The sequence below is a fragment of the Sander vitreus genome, chromosome 10 (genome assembly GCF_031162955.1).
Source record: "Sander vitreus isolate 19-12246 chromosome 10, sanVit1, whole genome shotgun sequence".
Taxonomy (NCBI): domain Eukaryota; kingdom Metazoa; phylum Chordata; class Actinopteri; order Perciformes; family Percidae; genus Sander; species Sander vitreus.
In genome coordinates, this window is record NC_135864.1 from 11,583,761 (window position 1) to 11,606,261 (window position 22,501).

At 38.7% G+C, this 22,501-nt stretch overlaps 1 protein-coding gene across 4 annotated transcripts in view; it reads left to right on the forward strand.

Moving 5' to 3' along the window:
- Positions 1 to 352: 352 nt before the first annotated feature.
- enox2 (ecto-NOX disulfide-thiol exchanger 2) overlaps positions 353 to 22,501 on the forward strand; it is a 172,101-nt gene continuing 149,952 nt past the window's right edge. For 3 of the 4 annotated variants that reach the window (XM_078260241.1, XM_078260244.1, XM_078260245.1), the window contains exons 1-2: positions 353 to 512; positions 13,752 to 13,847. The gene's annotated coding sequence lies outside the window, so the exon portion shown is untranslated. The remainder of the gene's footprint in view (positions 513 to 13,751; positions 13,848 to 22,501) is intronic. The other variant, XM_078260242.1, reaches the window with a different exon arrangement.

Genomic DNA, 22,501 nt, shown 5'->3' on the forward strand with positions numbered 1-22,501 from the left:
TATTGCAAAAATAATGACTTAGTATTTCAAAATAATTAATTTGTATCTCAAAATAATGAGAAACTTTCTCAAAATATGCTAAGTGATATAATGATGATATAAGATGATATATTATATATATCATTATATAGGCTACTAAGTCATTATTATAGAAAGTTTCTCATTAAAATGACTTATATCATTTTTTTTTTAAACACATTGGCGGAAATGGGCTTCCTTAAGTAGGCCACACGATTTTTGACCATATTTTGACGGAACCAAAACGACACCATTCGTTTTATTTCGCCCATAGGGGGCTGCGAAAAAACGTCAACAAACAGCACGTGTCGGCATCACGCTTGCCGTACTTGGCTCCGCCATTGTTTGACAGATCGTTGCTAACCAGAGGCTTTCCTGGATACCTACTCAACAAGAACAACAGAACGAAACTTCCAGGGGTCGTGTGGATTTTTAAGACGCCTTTCAGCGCCACAGAGAGCATGAAAGAGGACAGACGTTAACGTTATAGCCAGGTACCTTTATACTTCCTCCTTGCTTTCCTCTTTCACTTCTCAGGCGCTAACTTCCGACAACGGTAACGTCAGTTAGCGTTAGCTTCTCTCAAGTTTACAATGAGGCACAATATGGTAAAAGTTGACGGCATATTACAGATGTTTGCCACATACAAAACGCTTTAAGTTTCATCTGAAGCGTTATGTTACCATGAAGTTGGTGTAACTAGCTAGCTGCCTTTTGTCCAAATAACGTTACGTAAAGTTAAGTTAGCTGACTTATCTGACTGCTGAGTTTACATTGGTGTATTCGAGCAGTGTGACATTTATTAACGTCGTTTAAAGCATCTGCAGTGAAAATATATACGTAACCCTGTTAAGCTAATTACTCTCTTTCACCTTTATACATGAATCAGTCATACAGCTGTTTTTTATGGAAGCCCATTTCCGTCTATGTGATGAAAAAAAAGATCCTGTAAGTCATTATAATGAGACATTCTCAAAACATATAAACATGACTTAGTACCTCAAAATAATGAAAAACCTTGAAATAATGACTTAGTATCTCAAAATAATGACTTAGAATCTCAGAATAATGAGAAACTTACTCAAATAATGAGAAGCTTTCAAAAATAATGAATAGTATCTAAAAAAAAATAAAGTCCTCTACTTTTGTTGTTTCTCTTTGTACCATAGGGCACAAAATACATTAGTCGATCAACCTAATTGAAAACAACTTTGATAGTCAATTAATCATTTAACTCAACTTTATTCATGTGGCACTTTAACACTGATGATACAGTCAAATAATGTTTCAGCACAGGGGTCAAGTAGTAAATTGTTTGCAGAAAATAGTTTGGGGTCAAATTATTGTGCTGTGCTGTTAGAAATTTGAGAATGCCAGGTTTGCTCTTGGCAGTAAGAACGTTTTATGAGCGCTGTGTAGTGATATGGAAATAATAAGAATCACCATTGTGGTACTTATCTAAATGTTCAGACGACCATTCTTTGATGAGGGCACGAAAGTGGTGAGCTCGCCTCTAATAATATGGAGGATCATTACCGAAGACACCTCTGCAAATACATCCATTTCCAGAAAGGATGAGGTGCATTTCTTTGGAGAGATTTGAAGGATTACTGAGTCATTAATGGCAACCTAATGCCAGTGATATATGGGGTGTCATACAGGTCTTAAGATCTAAGTCCAATAATGAGCAAAAGCATGTCTTCACAGGTATAATCCTAAATCTTGACTCCACATTTTCGATGTTGATAGCAAAGGTTAATCCTCCTATTTATTAAAAATGGAGGATGCCCTTTGTTCTGGCCCACTCTTGAGTCCCTGTTGTCAGAAATACAACCAGAATCTGGACGGGAAAAAAAATGACGTTTGAGGTGCTTTAAGCAAACCAGCTTATTCAAGGAGAAGCAACTGCGTAGGTATTTCTATCTGCTGCGGAGCTGTGGGCCGATATGTTTATTTCAGTGTTTTGTAATTTTATGTATTTCCTGTGATGCTGTGAAGACTTACTAAGAGCAAGCAGGTGATTCATTAAATGACTGGGCAGTGGATGTATACCTAACTCATTTCTTAATCAAAATAAAATATGCAACCACGCATGCAATCTTTAATCAGTGTTTAATCAAAAGATCATGCCTTTGCCCCAATGTGATGAAATGATTAGTTGATGAATACGTTTATCCATCAACAGAAAATTAATTGGCAACAATTTTGATTATCGATGAAGTCAATTTCCAAGTAAAAAATTGCCAAACATTTGTTGTAGGGTTGCAGCTAACAACTAGTTTCACTATGGATTAATCTGCCAGTTATTTTAATAGTTAAATTAATCTTTAGTCTATGAAATGGCAAAAAATAGTCAAACAAATTAGTATTTCCAATTTCTTAGAGGCCACGGTGATGTCTGCAATTAGCTTGTTTTCTCCAACTAAAAGTCCAAAACCTTAAAATATTCAATATGTTGTCATATATTACTGAAAGAAAGACAGGCAAATGGTCACATTTGAGAGTCTGGAACCAGAAAATATCTGGTATAAATTATGCTTGGAAAAATGACTGAAAACATGAATCGATTATCAAAATAATAGTTACTGATTCATTTTCTGTCGATTGAATAATCGACTAATTATTGCAGCTCTAATTTTCTGCTTCCATCTTCTCAAATGTGAGGATTTGCTGCTTTACTCCTGTTTTCTTGTATTCTGTTTATTGTGTGAAGACTTGGGTTCAGTAGTTTACCTGCCTCCTTCTACTTGGCCCTGATTTATTTAAGCAGTGTTGAGGACTGCAGGACGAAAATGTAATAGGGGTGTCAATATTCCTCATGTCAGCAGGCTGTGCTTCATTAATCTGTCTGATTGATCCAGCATCCATGTGGTCCCATGACCTTGCTTTGCACAAATAAGAACTGCACCCATGCCAGTGTTACCTGATCTACTGCTTTACTTTGTTGACGGATTTGTGTTTGACTTATTGGAGGCACAGGATAGAGACATATGGACACTACAGCTGTGAGTGCTGAGGGGATTCTACATGTGTATCAGAGTAGGAGGCTTATTGTTACATGTTATGATGCCATTGTGCTTTGATGCATTGCTTAAGTCTGATCAGCTGGGAACAATGGTTGGCTAGCATATACATAATAGGATAACCCCATTGGCTTCCTTTGTCATTGTCAACCTTCTCAGATTCATATTTAATGATATTCATATAACGATTGCTAATTCTACTTACATATTAACTTACACCGTGACCAAAATATAACTTGATTTTATCTTGTTTAATTAATAGTAAACCAGCTTTTTTTTATTTTTATTTAAATGAGGATTTTTTTTTTTTTTTTTTTATTGCACACAGGTAGACACATGTTAGATCATGAATGGCTCTCTGAATCTGCTTTGTTAGAGAGGCCCATCAACATCCATTTAAAAGAAAATAAATTTTTTACGATATGCTTTTGTCGTAAACTGCTCTAACAATCATCCTTTTATTAAACGTGCACATCTCTACACTGCATTTTAGATCTGTCAGTTCAGTTAAATGTGGATGTTAGGTAAGGTGACCCTGGCTGCTTGGATGGAACAGAAGTAAGCTTAAAAAAAAATGCAAAAGCATTACATTTGAAGTCAAAAGCCTGCCCTGCATACAAATCTAGGTTCGTTTTTTCACTTCAGAATTAAGGTAGCCTGGTTAGAATATGATCTTCTGTGTGTCAAAATAGATTCTGGCCAGTGCTTTGGGCTGTGCCTCTGTGTACGTAGGACTTACATGAGGCACAGAAATAGTGCTGCCACTAACAACAAATTTTCTAACGACTAATCTTTTGACAAATTTTTCTATTAGTCGACTAAACCACTAATTAAAAAAAAAGAAATCAAGTGTTTTTTTATTTTGAACTCAACTGAAAGGCGAAAACATAAAATGTCACCTGTGCCATAAACAATATAAATAACTTAAATGTTACCAAATAAAAAAATGACATAAATGCAGATATAAATGTAATTTAAAAAAATAAATAATTATCGATTTTCAAATATTACACCTGTCAATACAGAACAAAATGTTCTGTAGTCTATTTTGCCGTCAATACTGCCGACGTTGTCTTTGCTGTAATCAAATCAGTATGTATTTATGTTTAACATGAAGTATACTACTGCTTGAGTGCAGTAATCAATGGGAAACATACATGTGTACAGACAAGGCTAGCAGCAGCAGCAGCGCCGCGTCAGACACCTTTCTGGTGTGTAAAGACATAGAAAACGCCACGCAGCTGACACACAACAGAAACATCACGCTCACACCACGCAGGCAGTGTGTAGCTGAAAGCAGGCAGACATGCAGCTATGCTGCTCGCATTACACTTGCGTGCATGGCGGGGTTTAAAACATTACTGCCAAAGTCTTAGTAGCCTGTTTAATATCCAAAGACAGTCATTGTACTTGTCAAGAGTTAATAAACAGTACTGACTTGCTCGCCGTTTCATTAATCATATACTTACGTTCAGAGGTGGAGTGGCAATCGGGAGAGTCAGGACTTTTCCCGGTGGGCCGGTAGTGTTTCGAGGCCGCGAGGGCCGGTCTGATAATAATTATACATTGCAAGTTCTTAGCAACACCATCCGGCGGCCTGGTGTGCCGCGGCCGCGCCGTTGCCCGCTGGTCAAACTGTGCATCCTCTGCTCAACCCTTACGGCCTGCTTCCGCCATTTTTCAAATCAAAGCAGTGAAGGCGGGGGGAGGGGAAAGAAAGAGGATAGCAGATTAACTAGCAGGGCGCGCACAGCGCACAGACTGGTGTGGAGGTGAATTACAGTGAGCTGTTTGAGACAGGAGACCAAAAATAAATAGGCGGTCAATAGTAAAACAACACGTCGACTAAAAAAAAATTGCCGTCGACTAATCGTGGCAGCACTACACAGAAATCAGTCGTCTTATGTACATGTTTTGTGGTTATGAGCTGCTGAATTCAGAATCAGCGACAGCTCTGTATTTGAATCGGGAAACACATTATAAATAACCTGAGATGCTGAGTTAAGAATTAGGCTGGATTAGGTTGACATTGACCCATAAAATTGGATACAATATGTGCGTGGGTGTGCATATACCAGTCACCATGTCATTCATACTGATGGAGAATACATGCATGTTTATGTCCCTAAGCAGTGGAGTTATTGATGGTATATGTAAAATAACCCTTCCTCTACATGACCCATCTTTGTGGACACAAGGAGAAATATGTTGTTTCCTTCTGCAATCTTAATTCAGTATATTAAAATTCATTACCATAACAGCACACCCACTAAGTTTCCACCACCATATGGTCAATATTTGTATTACTTGAAATTGCTGTGAGTGGTGGGCAGTCTCTCTGCTTTCAGATCCCACATATAAAGTGTGTCATGTCCTTGATAATCAGTGTGCAATGTTAGAGTAGCTGAAAGCTTGTTTAGGAATGCTAATGCGGTGTGCAGGTTTACATGCAAATAGACTACATCTATAGTGCAATTTAATTAAAATGCAATTCTGCTGTATAGCATAAAATGTGCTTTTATAGCACAAGTCACTCGTAAAATCATAGAGAGACATTTTGCTGGTGTACCACAGCTGTAGAGTGCTGCTATTGTAAAGACTGCAATTGAACTTATTTTGTTCATGCTGAAGGGGAGGCTGTCAAAATCCTGTCCAAACCTTCCTGCTACAGCAGTCCTAGGCAACGCTCTGCTCTTCACAGATACAAAATCCAAAAGACTGGAGGAATTCTCAGCTGTGATACAGGTTATGTGTAATTCATGTAGAGCTATTAAGCTGCCAAACATATTATCTAAATTGGATTGTTTTCTAGAGCGGAGTCGATTAATTCATGAGTTAATTGACAAACATTTAAGTGGCAAAACTGGCAATTCTCTATTTCCAACTTCCCATTTCTTTGTTGTATGTGATAAACTGAATACCATAGATATAAAACAATAGATGTGACATGTAATTCTGACTTGCAGTAAAGTTTCTGCCTATTGGTGGCAATTGTAAACAGTACCCAGGTAAGATGGCAGACGGTTATCCCATTAGTTATGACATCATGTCACATCTATTGTTTTATATATATATATATATATATATATATATATATATATATATATATATATATATATATATATATATATATATATATATATATATATGTGCTGAATACAATGGAAATAAGCATTAGTTGCAGCCATAGTTGTGGGCAAAAAAACTAAGTCACGATATCCTCTAAGCTACAGTAAAAGCAGAGTTACTCCCAAAAAGGACAGAGGCATTGTTGTAGTTTCAAATCTTTTGGTTTTACTTTAAAACAAGAATCATATCAGGTAACAACAGCTAATGAATACCATGTGTGCAAACCAATTACTCAGTTGCATTAATTAGGCTGATGTCATGTCACATGCCTAAACAGGATAAAACATCAACATGTCAGCACCCACTGCTCTCAACGTCATGTACACAACTCTTGTTCCTTAGAAGCTTTTAGGCCCCTGTTTAGAGAAGGTTTCATATGTTGATGAAAAATGCTTCATTAAGAAGTAGGATGTCCCAGTATTTCCTTTCGTAAACAAGCACTTCCTCTACATCCAGTGTAGGCCTGTGACATCATCAGCCTAATTAATGCAACTGAATAATCAGCTGGCACACCTGGTATTCATTCGCTGTTGTTTCCTGCACTAATTATTATCCAATTTTAAAGTTAAATCAAAAGCTCAAAACTGCAAAAATAAATGTTTTGTTTAAGTGACTTTCCTCCATCAATGTCTTAAATATCAGCCGATCTCAACCTGATGTCCTTGCATGTTATTTAAGTACTGCATCAAGATGATTACTCCCACTAATCCCATCATTAACGTGAATGTAAACACTTGTCAGTCTATTACAATCCACCACTGACCTTTTGCTTAGTACTATTAGTGTGGTGTTTCTTTCTTCAGTGTTATTTATTTGTTTGTTTGTTTTAAATGTGAGACTGTGTCCTTACTGTTTGTCGTGTCATGTGTAAAAGTGCCCCAGCACTATTTTGATTTCATCCGCTAAATCTGTCTGACTAGACTTTCCTGCCTGAGGCTATCTTGCTAAACTTAGCTTTAGTGGATGGCACCATGTTGAGAACATTCCCCATGTTCTGAACCAAATTGTTTTTGTCCCACTTCGGGTGAGGAAAGGTGACATTTCTCATTATGAGATGTTTTATTGACCCTCAAGGGAATTTGGGAGTCGGATAAGAAGAGGCAGGCGGTGGGATGGTGCCATCTGAGCGAATCAATAAGCTTGTGTGTATTTTGGGTCTGTGCACACAGTACCTAACCACCACAAAACAACAAAGTGAGCAATTAGAATAGTATAAAGAGTTAAAAGCGCAATTTAAAATCTATGAATTAGTGCATGGGAAGTATTTTTTCTTTTCTTGCAAAACTATATGAGTAGTTGGTTTCAAACACAAAATTATAAACCAAACTGAGATATTGACAAAAGTTCCAATATCATGCTTACAACAGCCACCATCATGAAAACCTGACAATAAGTAAGAGTATGTCTCATTTGCCTTTAACCAGTATGGGGGCTTTACATTGTGTTAACTGTATTTTTTATTTAATTAAGTATTAATTGTATTCAATTGGGACCTTTTACTCGTTAGTATCACGTAATGCTGAGTTCAACTGGATATTAATATTTGCTTACTTAGCACAGTTAGCCTTGATTTGATGTTTGATTGCTGAAAATTGCATTAAGAAAACATACATGCGGTACAGCTTTCCTTTAATTGATGAAAATATTAAATACAGTGTCCTAGGTCTAAGTGTTTTGTATAATATCAATAGAAAGAGGGTCGTTAGTTGTATCTTAACTGTTGTGGCAGAAATGTTTGGAAAGTTCAGATGCAGGTTTCAGCCTACAGAATAGGTCTAAAGGCATTGTACACCTGCCAAGTGTTGCTAATATGCTAAATGTTTTTTTTTTTTAACCCAATTCCAATTATCAGGATTGGGTTAACTCAGGTTAACTTTTCAAGCTAAACCATTTTCCCGCTGTCAGTTGTCATTCCTAAAATAACACAGTACACTGGTAAAGGACTGATAACAATTAGAATATTAATTCCCTTTGTATGGCAATCAAAGGTCAGAAAGGGAGATTTGAGGTTTTTTAATGAAATGCTTTTCTGCTACAACATCACTCCAAGTGTCAGGATTTTTTCTTATTTACAGCTTCATGTGCACTGCAGGGTTAGAAATGAGGGCAAAGTTAATGTGTAGATGAAGACATTAGTAACTTAATTATAGTTCCCTCCCTCATAGAGGTCTTTCGTTACCTTCTGTTTCACTTCACTCAAATGGCATTTAAAAATAAATCTATTTCACAAGTTTAAACATCACCTACTTTTCTGGTATAAAAATAAACTAGCTTAAATGACAGTATGAGAGCATACACTGTGCGTTTCCCAGGAGGCTTAAAAAAATAGAGCTCTTATACTCCACGTACCATGTGGGATATGCTGTAGGTAAACATTGGCATTGGAAGTGCCATTGGCATAGAGGTTCCATTTAGTCCTAAACACTCACCTCCTATACAAAGCCTATTTTGTCCTTAGGCAGACTGAATTGCTGTTGAAATTGGTCCAAACACCTCAGTGCAATATCCTTTATCACTCCCTGTGGTCAGTCATTTAGGCTATGTAGCTTTCAGCTTTAGGGTAAATCTCCACATCAGATCTCAATGGACATTGATCTTTTGTGAAGTCTCCGAAAGGTGTGAAGTAAATTAATTTTATACCCCGCTAAGCTGCAGTGACATTCATTCATTTGAATCCAGTGCAGGAAAAATGCAGTGTTCATCACACCCAAACATTAACGACTTTTGAAATTCATGAGCTGAACAACATTGCAGGCTGTATTTTACACTTTGTTTTTCACTGATTACCTGATCATCTGAGGATGACCCTAGCGCTTTTGGACAGGGCAGTTACTTTAAAAAGAAGACATTTTTCATAAAGATGAAAGCCACACTTTTAATCAGGCAGTGCTGATGATTTGTTATAATTTTGGTGATTGAACCAAATCTTCAGTTGTCTTGATGAGCTGTGAGGACTTTGATTATAGCAAAAAGTGGTCACAACATCATTGCATACTTTACCCTTGGATATCATTTCCTGTATGAATGACATCTACATATTTCAAGCTAATGGGAACTGGAATCAGATACGGTGGATTTCTAAGCCCTTGTGTCCCAGGTTTCTTAGGATTTGATTCGTTGCCATCTTGTCTTTTTCTGGTTTTATCTGAATGTGCTTTTATTTGTAGGATTACAGAAGGAGTAACATAGGTTTGCTTTGTAAACCTATTTATTTACCCGTTTTACATCCAGAAACAAAATCTGTAGCAGGCTTGCAGCTAGACCTATGCCACACACTGAATCCGTTTTATGTGATTTCTCTCAAACGCACCGCCTGTGAAACACCAAAACTTTGAGTGACTGTACAACAGAAACACAATCTTACCCTGGTAGATTTTGTAAGGATAGTCTTGGCCCTTTCACTGCGACTTTTTGATGAAAGATAGCGGCTGATTAGCTGCCAACACATTTAAAATGACTCCAGCTCTAAAGCCAGGATACAATTTTCACAGAGCTCAATGTCAGAAGCAGCCAGACATCTGGATTAATGTGTGAAAGGATTTGAGTGGTTTTCCTCCCTCGGAGCACAGGAGTACTGGAACCAGCGATGGATAGATTTTGAGAAATGTTTATCCTTTTGTTTCATTCGGTGACTCAGTGAAAGATTTACTTGTCCAATGAGTATGTGTAATAAATGAATGAGAATAAATGAGTGCCCAATAAATGAAAATTAAAATATGTACAGGAAAATACTGAAACCTCATTATACACAGGTGCATTGTAGTACATGTTATTCATCAAAGTAAGAACTGTTCCCTTTTGTAAGTAAATTATATAATGGTTTCAGTAAAAGCATGGGGGGGGAAATCTGGTAATTCATTAGGTTAAAGGAGAGGGGTTGGCAAGTCTGTATTCATCTTCCAATGCAGTTATTAGACCTAATGAGGGATTGAATTGATCTGCTTTGCCGGCATACTATACACAGAGGCTGGGTGCTGTTGGCTCTCATTTAAAGAAAATGTCCATCTCTCCTTCTGCTTTTAAAAATTAATTCAAACTTTTTCATCATTTTTCACAACTTATTGCTATCATGTCTTCTTCACCAACTCTCTCAAAGGAACAGGCTTGGACATTGATCAGAAAGGCTTCAGCAAGACCAAAACATACATGTACTGTACTGTACTCTTTATGCTTGTTTGTTTACGGTAAGATCAGCTGCTCAGTAAGACAAATGCATTTTAAGGTGGGACTTTAAGTTGAGGCTTATCACCCGAAGGTTTTTTTGTGGGGGGTGGGGCACGTACATATAAAATCCCTTTTGGAAAATTCTCACACTTTTATCTGCCCCTTCTATACTCTGGCCATCAGACTTTTTTCACTGTCATACAGTACAGTAGCAGTCTTTTTGCTTATGTACTGGTTTGCTCCTGCCTCTTGTGTAACCTGTATTCTGTCTTAGCCTTAACCTCTGCCTTGGTGTGAATTGCCACGTGTGATGGTGGCCTTGGTTTACCTAGGAGGCGACTGACAGCTGTTAGAATGAGAATGAGGAGTGACACAGGCAATTAAAAGGCTAGATTCAGTCCGGGCTGACCTTCTGATCAATGCACTCCTATTTAGAGCTGGCAGGCTAGAGACCTGCACTCTTTTTCCAGACTAATAAAGACGACACCAAAAGCAGCTCCTGGGCTGGACTGCCAATACTTTTAACACCCCCATTGATTTTCATTACTGTTAATGGTTTCTTTGCAAGTGTGAGCCGGATGTTGAGGAGGTTGTGGGTGGTCATGGGTGTAGTCAGAGATTTGGCTTAGGGAAGAGTCATCATATTATGACCCTGGTCAGTGGAATGGCTCAGACAGGTTTTTCAGTGTGTTGGAAGCAGGAAAATGTAAAATCATCTATCTATAAATTGCAGGTACGTCTGTCTGTCGGTGTCTTATGCGCATATCTCTCGAACCGTTAGTCCGATGGATTTTAAACTTGACAGGTGTCTTGCTACGGGCACGAGTAAGTACAGTGCCAAGTTATTTGGATTAGAAATGCAAAAGATATTGTTAAATATATAGGTAAAAGAAGCACACATTGGCTCTAGCCGCTGGCCACTCCCCCTCTCACCCTGAGGACCAGAGACAGAATGCTTTACAACGGCGGGGGGGGGGGGGGGGGGGAACCTTTTCCTGCTATTGTATTAAATTGCTGTGAGCTGGCAGGACATAACGTAATCTCGGAGATTATTCCTTCACAGTGCTGTGCAATGCGAGAAAATCTCAGAGTTGAACCGGGCAGACACATCAGTTTTAATCAGACTCACCCTGGGTCAGGTTAATTAAGTCTACTGCTATCTTACAACACTAATAACATTACCGTCGCCAAAATACCCCCGCGTATCAAAGCCATACTTCACCGTTAACCGTCAAGCCACTAAACCTGTATGGAAATGAACACCTCTGCTGAAGTGTTAAATTCGTTAACAATCATACGACACAAGACAACACTCTCACTCTCTCTCACTCTCTCTCTCTCTCTCTCTCTGTGCGTGCACGCACGCACACACACACGGTCCGGTTCTGGTGGTTGATTAACGCAGATATGTGCTGATTAGCTCTCATAATGTGTGTGTGTGTGTGTGTGTATATGTCTTCCTCTGATGTAGACGTAGCCTACACTGTAAGTCAGTAGTAGGCTATACAGTGGAGTTACATATTAAGTGCTTTTGGGTCCTTCTGTAAGTAATTTTGGGGTAAAATTTGGTTTTGAAGAATTCTACAAGCAGCAATACCAAGGGCCAAGCAATCGTCCGTTCCAAACAGGCACATTTTCAACAGGCACTGCACTAGTAGAATGAATTTTGCAATAATCCTCATTAACTTGCTCCAGACCTCTACATTTCTGCCCACATCTCCGATTTGTTCAGCAATTGAAATGGGTCGCTAGAGTCGCTACTGATCGGTTTGGGCAAACAAAACAAGAAAGCAGCTAACGTGAACAAAGTGCCAGGCTAAATGAATGAAGTGAAATTAAATGGCAATTCAGTCTGATTATTAGGCTACATCTTTATCAGCTGAGAGCAAAAAATAACACCACACGTCTGGTATCTCTATGCAAAACAAGCACACCTTTTCATCCCCTCATTGTTGTATTTGTCTCCGGAATTTCTCCAATTCAACTACAACTCCAGGGTGTCATTTCTAGAGCTGCAAAGATGAATCGATTAGTTGTCAACTATTCAATTAATCGCCAAGTCTTTTGATAATCGATTAATCGGTTTGAGTAATTGTCTTTAAAAAACAAAGTAAAGACTCTCTGATTCCAGCTTAAATGTGAAGATTTTCTAGTTACTTCACCCCTCTATGACAGTAAAGTGAATATCTTCGAGTTGTGGACAAAATAAGACATTTGAGGATGTCATCTTGGGCTTTGAAAAACACTGATCGACATTTTTCACCATTTTCTGACATTTCATAGACCAAACAATTACTCAAGAAAATTATCGACCGATTAATCAACAATGAAAATAATCGTTAGTTGCAGCCCTAGTACCTTTATCAATACAAAGTCAATTCTGAACATCCTGTATAATCCCGACTGAAGAAGCATCTTATATAGTTACATACAAAACACATCCACTCCAGCCTTCACTCTTTGGAAATCCAGCCACTGTAATGGGGAAACAAGGAGGAAGATGGAAAAATATGTTTCTTTTTAATCCCCTGTAACGATCCACTCCATGCTGGGTCTAAAGTGGCTTGTGGTGCTGTTGTTCTCCCTCTCTTATGCTGCAGTAAACAGCTCTACCTATTTTAGAGCCCTATATACCTGTGTTCATTATATGGCTCTAATTAGTGAGCAGCCTGGATTGTAATGCATCTTTGGGTTATATCATTTTTATTTTGCTTTCTTAGGATCATTCTTTAAACAGTAGTCTGCTATGGTAGGCTGCCTCATTTCAGAATTCAGTGCTGCACCATGGAAAAACAATGCACGGGATTGTGTAGATGTGTAAACAGTTTGCCTCAGGGTTAGGGTTAAAGAAGGTGAAATACAAACAAACCAGCCCAAGATAAAAGTTTAAAATGCAAAGACAGTGGTTTATGTCCTTGTATTCCTCTGAACTTTGATCGTACAGGTATGGAAAGGTAATCACAGCAGTAATAACTTTCTCCCCCATCCCAATGCTGGCCAGCTAGGCAGCAAATTAGTACAATGCTACAAGATCCACACTACTAAGGTATTTGACCTCCAGTGTGTGCGTTGGATTGGAAAAAAAACTGTGTGTTTTGTTTAATGACCCAACATTGTGCTGTTGGTTTAAAAAGGCCAGAATCAAATGTTTTGCCTGATCCCTCTGCGATAGGATCCCCCTCTGATACACAGCAGTGGTCTCATTGAAATGAGTGAAGAAGCTTGAGCTTCTGCAGCAGTGCTGTCGTCAGTGTGAAAGCTGCCTTATAGGCTGCACTTTAGCGTCCCAAACTGAAATGTGCTGTATCAAAATTGACTTAATGGTGAGCTTTAGTTCCAAAGCTCTAAAGCTGACTGAGAACCAACTTTTTTTTTTTTAGCAGTGTGGGCTTCATTTTCTACATTTGTGTTCTGCAGGATCAAAGATGAAGCCAAACTACTGCAACGTCCTTTTTGCCAGAGTGCAGTGGCCTGGTACTTCAGAGAATCTGTTCTATGATGTCAACAACACAGGTACAATCTCCATGGCATTCAAGATCCATTCTGTTAAATCTGAGTAAGGCAGTGATCCACCACTGCCTTATGCAGTGTATTTTTCCTTCGACCCTTTAGGTTTTATCAGCATGTCTCTAAAGAGATGTTTGTTCTTGTTATTAATTAAAATGTTCAGTTTACAATTCAGCATTTAACAATCTTGCTTTTTCAGTATTTCTTTCAATTTCCACTATTTCCAATTTTTATTTCCAAACGTAACACTTCTGAAGCACAGTTTTATTTAACCTGAGAACGTGAGCAGGAAACCAGTTGTTGAGAAAAAAAAACAACTAAATCCTGTGTGGGTTAAATGCAGAGTGTCCGCTAGAAAAAAGTGTGTGCCTGTCATGTGACCTGTAAGGTTTAATTTTACCAGTCAAATGGGAAAAGTTTCTGTCAAATATTTTCTGTTTATTGCGCTTAAAAACAATTGATAGGCAGGCTATAAAGAATAATATCATCAAGGGATGTAGATTCATACTATTTTTATTGAAATGTAGGCTACTTGCTACAGGCAGAGAGGGCACAAGATTTAAAACAATGCACGTAATTGTGCCAATCTGAATTAAAATAGGCCTATTTTCCATTTGCTAGGCTGAGGAAATAAAACAATACAAACTGGCTCATAAAATTATCAAGTGCCAACTTCAATCAAAATAATTGTAAATAAGTGTCTTTCTGCAACTCGCAATGCGCATAAGCCTCTGCGTTCCCCAAGGCGACTTCGCTGCGCTGTTTTGATGTGGATCTGCAGGGAGAAGCCTCTCTCTGCTGGCACACTGGAGACGGGTTTTACGCTTGCTACCTTGGCCAGTTTGACCCACTCTGGATAGATTTTACCATAATCCCAATAAGCACCTCGCAGGCTGTTGAGAAAGTCAAGCCTCCGTAACCGCGGAGAGCTGTCCTCATATGGCATCTCGATGTGGCATTCACGTTAATGAGAGGGGCTGTAGCTGGTGCCGACTTGTCCTCACTGGCAATTTCTTGGCTTCATATACATTAGACTGGCCGCTGCTTGGTGTTATGACGTTATTCACAATATTTCCCTGTTTCACCAGGGCTTTGACTTTCCCGCTTGCTTGTCGCCCGTTGTTGTAAATCTACGCTAGTCTTCTGCATTCAATCAGAGCGAGAACGCAACATGTAGTATTTCCTTTATCGCATACGTTACAGTATAAAGTCATTTCTAAATGAAAAAAAATATGATTGTTCATTGTTTTAATAGAAAAAAAGATATGAAAATCACTGTAGCCTATTTTAACACAATTTAAATTGTGCAGAGGGAATTATTTCCACCGGTCATTCTGACTGGAGACAAATAGGATTTTTGGTCCACATCTTTTTTGTTCCGGTCAGTGACTGGTAATTACCGGACAACGGAAACTCAGGTTAAATAATTAGTTAAAATTATTTCAGTCCTTTTAGTTCATCTCAAGTGTCATTCTGCTGTGAAAGTTTGTTGCTTTCTTTCCTTTTTTCTTTTTAAAGTGGACACTTGTACCTGTAAATTCATGTTAGCCAAGAGCGCCTACACAAACAGCTACCATGTAGTTATGGTTTGATGTCTTTATGTTTTGTAAAAGATTTGAAGCGGTTCAATGTAAGTCGAAATGTCCTTCACTACAAAATAGTACACAAAGGTAAAACAGTGCTTAAAGTATTTTTGCTTGCAGGATATCTGCTGTTCTTTGTTGTCCCAGAGGCTCAGGTGCTGGTTCCCTCATCTCAGGCTATTAATACTGGAATCTGCCTTCAGATTCAGCAGCAGATAACAGCAGCGGTATCTCCTCTAATTGCCTGTTGCCTAAGAACTACGAACTACTGGAGATGTTAGCTGCATGCTAAATAGTTTTCCCCGAGCCCTGTTCATTTGAATATACTGCAGTGCATTTTTTCTGTCCATGGCATAATTATCTAGCCTCTGTTGTAATGTAGGAATTAAAGGCATATCACCATAATATCTCTTAAAATTATAACCTAATTTGGAGAAAAAAATGCATGGTCAGGATTGCTGAACAACATTCTACTGAGCAAACAGACTCTGATTTGGCATTAAAATTACCATTTTAGTTAAATTGGAACTGAACAGGCAGTACTGCCTTATTGTGTAGTCCTATTTGCAATTTTCGAAATACAGTTTTCTCCCAGCTATACAGTGCAGTTATGTCCAGTATAGTTCACTTTGTTTTTACTACATCTTCAGAGTGATTTATGTTGCCATATGTAAAGAAATTGGGATCCTAAACTCATATATTAGCTGGTTGCTGATTAAAGGGGAACTATGCAGGTTTTTTTTTAGCTTAATTTACCTTAACTGAACAGCTTCCGAGTCATTGGAATGGTTATATGACTTTTTTTCGGGTTGAATGGTGGTCGTCTCCCTAACGCCTGTGAGCGGAAAAACCACCCTTGCAACTTTTGGCCAGTGAGTCGCCGGCCTCAGCGCCAGGATGTGTCGCGTGATATCAGGTCTCACGATGTAACGAATTGCTTTAGGCACTGCACACAAACACGCCCCCATCCAGGAACTGGCTAGCAAGAACAAGGTAGCATGGAGTTTTTCACACTATCGTAAAAGAAGCAGAAAGCTAGGAAAGCATTGTTGGAAGAACAGAGAAAGTGGAAACGGCAGACTGACTGAGCAAGTTTTTACACAGTGTTGCCAAATAACTATTCCGAAGCTGTAGGGGGAGCTCTATAGAGAAACCTGCGAGCTAAGAGCGAAGAAATTGCCAAAACTGCATAGCGCCCCTTTAAGTCCACATTCTAATTTTACACATGCCAAATGTCCATGTGATACTCAGTAGACAATATTATGTCCTAGTTTAATACCCAATGTGGAAGCAAATAGGTCAAAGCTCCCGTTTTTAACTGGTCACAGAAGAATCTCTGCCACTGCAGCTTTTAAAAAAAAAAACAACTTTCAAGGTGAAAGATTGGATTAGAGCAAGGACTTTCTTCACACTGTTGAGAGTTTTGCGTCACAGCAAGAATCCTTTGTCACTGCAAGATATTTTTCATCTTTCATCCTGTCTCTAAAAACACCCACTAGAGCCGCCTGTAAGATGTGATAAGAGCTTTTCCTGTTCTCTTTTATCAAAGTTATATTCAAAATACTGATGTGCTGTTGTCTTAGATTTTTGCTGAGAGCAGCTTGCTTGACTTGGCACAGCAATTTAACACACACATGCCAGAGAAATGTTTGTCAACCTCTTACTGGTTATTACTGAGAACAGCTATTTGACATTTGAGAGCAGCCCAGATACTACTGTCTGTGTGAAATAGAGAGGATATTACCTGTTATTCAGTTAGTAGTGCGGACATTTTACAGACTAGGACAAATCGCTGTCAATTTGTCATTTAACATTCTGATGGAGCCATTTTCTGTTAAGTGCTATGTGCATTTTGCTACTGCTATTTTCTATCTCCTGTCGGTTTTGCAAGGTTTACACTTTAATACTCTACTGTGAGAGGGTGAAAGCATGCATTAAGGTGTGTAGGCGGAGGAATAGTAGAGGTCCACTGCTCTGAGCTCTTTTTCAATAAATCCAAATAACCAAACAATAACACCTCCACTTTTTTGTCTTAAATTTAGAGCCTAATTGACTGCCCAAAGTTCTCATCAGAGATGAAATAGTTTGAAATAGTGTGAAAGCAGGTGGGCAGTTAAAGCACAGCAGTTATTGATTGATTGATTGAGTGAATAATTGATTTATTGACAGAAGGCAGATACAATTAATTTCAAATTTCTTGCGTGAGTGCGGTTTAAACTCTGCAACGAGATAACAAAAACCTCATTAGGCCTATCAATAAATCAGAACATGAACATAAATTGTGTGCATGAAGGGGCAATCAAAACAACATTATAAGTATATCATCTTACAGGACGCACACATCATGGCTGAGGTGGAAAAGAGTGAACAAAGGGAGGAAGGCTGTATATATAGCATTTAATTGGGGTGATAATTGCACCTGAAGCGGGTGTTTTTTACCCGTGCGGAAGTGGTCGATTTAACCTTCCTGTCAGGTGGCCTCTGCTTGGGGACTTTTAAAGCAACACTATGTAACTTTTCCCGCTTCGGTCCACCTACAGGTTGGAAGCGGAATTGTCCATTACATTACATCATGCAAGTTTGCCAGATTGGGTAGCGAATCTGTAGTTCGAATGAACTGGACAATGTAATGTAATTGACAATTCCGCTTCCAACCTGTAGGGGGACCGAAGCGGGAAAAGTTACATAGTGTTGCTTTAAATGTAAGCAAGAATGGAGATAATATCCTGTCTAACCCCTTTCAAGGAGTCTGATGTGATATTTCTGTATCTAAGCTGCACAGTCTGACAGGCAAACCAATACTCAAGTAGTTTTTCTTGACTAATTGGGTGTAATGTTCACTAGGCATCTAAGAAAAGTGTGAATTTGATAGAATTGCAGCTGCTGTAACTGCCACTGATTTCTTTTAGAGCAAAGAAAGCATTTTTTAGGATTGTTCATGTTTGTTAACCTCTTGCCCAAACCGACCAGCAGCAGACTAATATTAGCACTCACCTTTGCTCCAGGTTTTAGTCTATCTCGCTCTGTCTTTCTCACTAACTCTCTTGTGACACACGCACGCACGCACACACACACGCACACACACACACACACACACACACACACACACACACACACACACACACACACACAGTCAGTAAATTAGCTTCACCTGTTTCCCAGGCTCAGTACTACACTTACTCTTTCATATCTAAGAGAGAACAGATGTGATTGCCAGAATACTCTGCACCCTTTCACATCAGCGAATACAGCCTAACTTTCATGACAGTCACTCAAAAACAACATACAAGCCAAGTTAATGGAACGCATGTGCAGTCTCAATTCATAATAAACTTAATAATTGGTCCGATATTGGTCATTAAGCTCTAACTTTTATGTTTAACCTATTTTTATCATCATTAGAGCCCGCTGCCTTCCCAGTGCTAATCTCTATTTTGTTTGAATATAGTCTTAAGTGCAGAATATGAGAAGCAAGCCATACAGTCTAAAAGTAGTACACACAAGTTTGTTCAAAGAACACATCACGAAAATCTTGTAATGTCTTTTTTTTCTAGCATTTTCCACAGCGGCAATTTTGTGATGGTGGTAGCTAATTACAATATCTTTGACTCATCTCTGCCTCCAGCCTTTTGTATTTTGGAAAAAGAATTCTGGAGCTTGACGGACGCACGCACACACACACACACACACACACACACACACACACACACACACACACACACACACACACACACACACACACACACACACACACACACACACACACACACACACACACACACACACACACACTCTCTCTTTCTTCCAACAAATATGAAGTCACATAAGGTATTTTAGTTGTTTTACTCAGTACTTTTAACAAATCAGCAACACTTTTCCAAAGTGTGCTCTAAGGTTTAACTCGGTCTCTCAGGGAGAGTTTTTGGAGCTGCTTCCTTTTAATATGGTAGGAATGTGAGAGCAGGCTCCCCTTCAGCAAATAAAGTCCTGACAAGTGGATATCTGCTTGTTAGAAATTCCACCATTTTAGAATGAACATTTAAAGGAATAGTTTGACATCTTGGTACATTTTGGGGAAATATGCTTATTTATAATTTTTTTGATGAATCAATCAATGCATTTTGTTTGTCACATGAAATCATACGAGGTACATTACCAGTGAAATGTTATCCCAGTTGAAGGAACTGATGGCATCAGCTCCTTCAACTTGTGCATGATTCGTTATAAAGCAGCATGTGGCCGTCAGATCGGCACACAGAGACAAGAGTCACCTGGTTGAATGGCGCCATGACTTCAGGATCCAGCCAAGTTTCAGCGAAAGAACACCCCAGCTCCCAACATCCCGCTGGAAACCGAGGACACCCACTTTGTTTTCCGATGCCTACACACTGGCTAGCAGGACGCCCAGCAGAGATTCCTCCTCATTTACCTCACCTCACTTGGAGATGGTCTTGCTTGTCCACATAGTCAGGATCGTAGCCATAGTTCGTAGCTGATAGCCATCCTTACCTTTTCCTCTGTGTTTACTCTGACGTTGACATGTGTCCAAAAGTTAAAAATCTGCCTACATGTACTACCTCTAAAGCTCAGTAATAACATACCTTGTTTGCTTAATGTGGACCAAAACCAAATGTCACAGCTGAGAAATAGTCTGGCACATAATAAATCTTCTCTCTGTTCATACATATGGGCTCAAAGAAGCAGGCTCTCTCTGTGTGTGGATGTGTTTAGTTAAGCACGTCATTTACATACTTGGCTGTGATTGGACAATTGTTTTTTCCCATTACCACTGTACTGGTGTACAACAAAATAGTTCATTTCCCTAGCAATGCGTACCCATCATTCCCAAGTCCCAGCACTTTGTTATAATTCAATCACATTGAATGGGAAAGCCTTTTACTGCGATGACTGCCATTTCCTTCATTTGTTTAAGGTGCTTTTACTTAGTTGAGTTGGATCTATCAGCTCAGCCGCTAACAGCTGTCTAGTCTTTATAATTTTGGTGAGAATGAAGGACTCCAAGTTGAGTAACAGCAACATAAACTGTCACTATGGTTGTATGAACTGTGATAATGGGTCTGATATGTAATTTCTGAATGATTCAAATTCTTTACTTTTATTGGATCTGTTAAACACAGTGACACGTTAATTTCATTTGGTGACATGTTCATTACTGTGTGAAACGGTCTCTGAAATGAAATATTGGTGCCACCAAATTGCGAGCCTGGGCCACTAATGGGAAAATGTCAGCCACGACAGGAGCAAAAAAAATAGAGCTCTTTGGGGTTTTTGAGTTTAAACAACTCGTTGCCTGGTTTAATTGCAGTGTGGTTTACTACACAATTGTAAGATTACTACTTTTAGAATTTAGAGTTTGCAGAGCAGATATGACACAAAGCATATTTCAGTCCATGCCCACGTTTACTCATAAGCCATTAAGTTAGATGTGCTGCTGCTTGTCCTTTGTAGATTTCGGTTGATCTTGTGAAGTTGCTTTTTATGTTTTTGTGATGTCTGACACCACCAACTCGGACTTGTGCGTAATCAAAGGCTTTATTGCAGTCCTGTGTAGTATTAAATGTATATAGGTCACAGTGTTCTTGTCAGCTGGGAAAAATTTTATTTATGTCAAGTTATCATCATAAAATATGTCTCAGGTGTCATATTTAATGCTTTCAAATCCTTTCGCAAATCTGCACAACCTTAAAAAAGTCACATCATTGATATATATTCACTTTAAAAACACACATACAATCCAGGTCATGTTTAAACCGTCATATACTGTATTTGTTTTACCCTGACACATTGAGGCGTTTCTCACCTGGCTGAAGAAGCATACAGTGGCAGAGGACATTGTCATTAGTCCACTTCTTTGGGAAATCCTTACAGGGAAAAGGAAGGCAGTGGCCCTTTTTATTCTTCACCATGGCAGCTTCACACAGAGCTACCTCACCCTGGGTCTCTGTTTCTCTGCTCCTGGTGTAAATTATTGTCAGAGTATAAATAGGCTGACAGTCTGGCAGGGCCAGGTGGTCTTGTCAGTTCAGTGTCCTGCTCCCTGCCTGGCAAGGTGGCTGGGTGGTGTTTGTCCCCACATTAACATTGGCCTTAGTACCCACCGTTAGGCTAGTTTTTGTATTGACAAAAAGGTGGCCAGATACTTTTAAATACTGTGTACATAGACACCTGATCTTTCAATAATTGAAAGGCATAATATCAAATGTATGACAATTTGTGGCTTAAAATGAACATATTTTTTGTTCACCTAGGACATTTGAAACAGTGTGAAGTAAAACCTAGAGCTGCAACAATGACAGCCATTAGTTGATTGATAGAAAGTTAAACTATTGACTATTTTAATTAGGTATGTTAATTGATTAAACCTTTAAGTAATTTTTCAAGAAAATATTTAATTTCAGTTTCAGTTTAGCTTCAGCTTCTCAATTGTAAAAAATAAAGTGCTGATTTTTCTTGTCTTTGCAGACTGAACATTTTTGACATTTATGGAGTTTACTTTTTATTGATTATTTGAGATTAATGAGTTGCAGCCCAACTAGTCCGCGGTTGTTTCTTATGATGACATTTGTTTTGTTTTCATTCACTTCATCATGTGTGTTATTCATGTCAAATAAGCTGAAAAGTAGAATTTAACAGTTTTCTACCCATTTTTAATGTTTATTGTGCTGTAAATTATAAGGAGAGACAATATTAGTGCATTTAATTATGCCTCCTTGTACCCAATCTCTTGCCACCTGGAAACAGTATGGCTGCTGAATATTCAGCATAACAAGGTTTTCCTCTTGGTGACAGTTTTGGAGCAGCAGCAGCAGCAGCAACTACAAGCGTCATTACTGTGTGGGTTACTACAACCTGCCTGCCACAGATTTTCATTTGGGGATTTTTTTCTTTATTGTGTACAGTAATCATTACATGCAATCTTTTCAATCCTCTGTGCAGTTTTTATGGAACTTTAATCAACATTTGCTTCTAACTTAGCAATGTCTTTTGTTCAGCCTCTGGTTTAAACATGCTAAATTGCTTTGATACATGTACAGAGCTGCTGGTTATGCTGATAAT